The sequence below is a fragment of the Microtus pennsylvanicus genome, chromosome 15 (genome assembly GCF_037038515.1).
Source record: "Microtus pennsylvanicus isolate mMicPen1 chromosome 15, mMicPen1.hap1, whole genome shotgun sequence".
Taxonomy (NCBI): Eukaryota; Metazoa; Chordata; class Mammalia; order Rodentia; family Cricetidae; genus Microtus; species Microtus pennsylvanicus.
Genome location: NC_134593.1, coordinates 51489407 through 51492354, shown reverse-complemented (window position 1 = coordinate 51492354; position 2948 = coordinate 51489407). Strand labels below are relative to the sequence as shown.

Sequence of the window (2948 nt, the reverse complement as noted above, 5' to 3'; positions counted from 1 at the left end):
GCAATGAGAAAAGTTATGTTTGTGGATTATAAAGATGACATAATAATCAACAGTTCAAATAAAATTCGTGGCCTATGAAATAAAAAAAATCAAAAATCAACCACTTCAAAATCCATGTGTTTTTAACTTGCACATTTTTAGTTCATTCTACTATATTTTAAAATGTCATTTTAACATATGTGATATACTTACACAATAAAATAAAACTCAGTAGAAGAAAGAAATTCTGCCATTTATACCAGAACTGGCAAGCTCTGTGCTGAGCAAAACAAGCCAGAGATAGAAATACAAATTGCACATGTTCTCTTTCATTTACCAGCAAATCAGTCTTAAAAGAGTACAGAGTGCACCTGTGGTTGGTAATGATAGGAAAAGACAGCTATGAGGGGAAAATTTGGCTACTCAGAAAGTTGATACACAGAGATCAAGTTAGGGAATAGACATTTTATCTATTAATGCAAGAAATATGCTTGTATGAGAATATCACACTTGAGTCCATTAATAAAGTTTTGTGATGAAATTAGTAAATTTGTAAATTCATATGAGGAATTTTTATTTTAACTTTTGTAGATTATTCTCTTACTAGCTATTAAGATTGAAAAAAATTGGAGATGTTCAGTGCTGTTGTGCAATATACAATGTTTTGTTTTGAAATTTTTCTTTTTATTCATACTTGATTCATTTTTCCAATTATAGAAATTTGTTTTTGAGATCTAATGTCATATTTCATCAAATAAGTAAGATTCTGAGAATGAGTCTATGATTTTACCCCTATTTTCATGTTTCTAATACGTTTTAAAGGCTTGTTACATTTTTCTTTCATGACTCTCAACTAATGTAGCTAAATAAAATGTGCTAAGAGTTATGGTCAATTCAATTTACAAGAATCAATACACAAATAACCTGGAATTTCCCAGAATGTGAAATCTCATCAATTGGGGACTTTGGTGTATCAATTTGTCCCAATATTACACACACACACACAAACAATATATAGATAGGCAAATTAGAAGTAGATGGTGGTGTCTGGAGAGATGAATTGGTGTTTAAAAATGCTTCCTTTCTGTTTTTCAGAGAACTGGGATATAGCGAGAGGCAATGGAAGAGTTACAAATTGTCGCTCCTACCTCGAGCTGTACAGCGAGCGGTAGCATCGGAGCCGAGTGGAGCTGGTCAGGATGACCACGGACGTGTAGCTCGCCATCTTTGCCAACATGCTGGGTGTGTCGCTTTTCTTGCTTGTTTTTCTCTATCACTAGGTGGCAGTCAACAATCCCAAGAAGCAGGAATGAAAGTAGAGCTTTCTCCGCCCAAGGGTTCCAGGACATAGTGTGAGGCAAGATGGAGGGTGTGAGGGGCCTTCACACTTCACTGCATCCTTCCTACCCACCACAGCATACAAAGCAGCTACACCTGGATTTTTCCAAACAACCTTTATTTCCTCAAAGTCTTCCTTAACTCTATGGAATGAGAAGCTGCCACTCAATAGGGCCCAGTATAGGGGCTGCTTTCTTTTCTATTCCCTCCACCAATACAAAAATATAGATATATATTTGAAAGAAAGAGTTACAAATTGTCTTTATTATGGAGACACAAAAAGAAATGGAGGATTCAAAGGGAAACACAGATTCACAGAATATAGGACAAGGTGGAAGCCACTATGCTCTGCCCTAGGGAGACGTGAACAACTACACAAGCTTGCTTCTGCTCTGACCTTATAAAAGTTCACATCCACACAGCAACCATACGCTAAGGATTGTACTACAAAAGCAATTGGTGGGAAAAATTCCAACAACAATGGAGTTGAATATATAGCATCTTTGTTGGTCAACTCACAGCTCCCTGTAATTATAGATGCAGAGATTTTACTCTTGTGGCCTCCAAAGATACTTCCTACATGTATAAACTCCACACAAACAATGATACACACACATATACATGATTGTATATATAATAATATTTTGTTGACATTCCATTTCTAGTTTATATTTTACGACATGTATTTTGATCTTTTCCCTCATCCCATATCCTCTCCACTTTTCCACCTATTCAATTTCATGTTCTTTCTCTCTCAAAAATTAAAAACAAAAATCAGAGATCAAAACAAGCAAAAATAGCAAACTGATAAGAAAAAAAATACTCAGTACATAACAACCCCTTCTACTCATAACAACAGAGTTACCCAGTAATACCAAATGGTTATCCTTGAAAACAAGTACACAAGTAACATTTTACAGGCTGAGCAGGTTCTATTTAGAAATATATATGCATACATACACATGTACACACACACACACACACACACACACACACACACTCGTGCACATAAGAACAATGAATAAAGAAAGAGGCCATGGATTTGAAGGGGAAGTAGGCGAGAGGATTTCAAGTGAGGAAATGAAAGGGGAAATTATGTAATTATATTATAATCTCAAAATAAAAGACATAATTTAAAGAGATTTTCTATTGGCCAACTTTATTAGGCCATGAGATCTGCTCTGGAGTGTGGGAGTGTGGTTGATATACCTAGTGATTGATTCTTCATTGGAGGAACCTGATTTTACTTTTCCCAGAAGGAACAATTAGAAATAGATTCTTGCTTAGAGGTAAAATTTTGTGTTCCTTTTCTCTTATCCATAATGGGATTTTGTCTGAATTCAACTTGTGTAGAAGGAGAGAGCAGCTTATTGGTTCCCGGCCGCCCGGCTAGTTTAGACCCAAAACAATCTCACAGAAACTGTATTAATTAAATCCCTGCTTGGCCCATTAGCTCTAGCTTCTTATTGGCTAACTCTTACATATTAATTTAACCCATTTCTATTAATCTGTGTATCGCCACATGGCGGTGGCTTACCAGCTAAAGTTCCATCGTCTATCTCTGGCAGGGTTACATACTTCTCTCTCACTCTGCCCTTCTTTTTCAGAAAGTTAATCTTAGAGGGTAGGAA

The 2948-nt window shown here is 36.0% G+C and overlaps 1 pseudogene; it reads left to right on the top strand.

The window, feature by feature from the left end:
* Positions 1-1125: 1125 nt before the first annotated feature.
* LOC142835872 (dolichyl-diphosphooligosaccharide--protein glycosyltransferase subunit 4-like) lies at positions 1126-1524 on the top strand (annotated as a pseudogene).
* The last annotated feature ends 1424 nt before the right edge of the window (positions 1525-2948 follow it).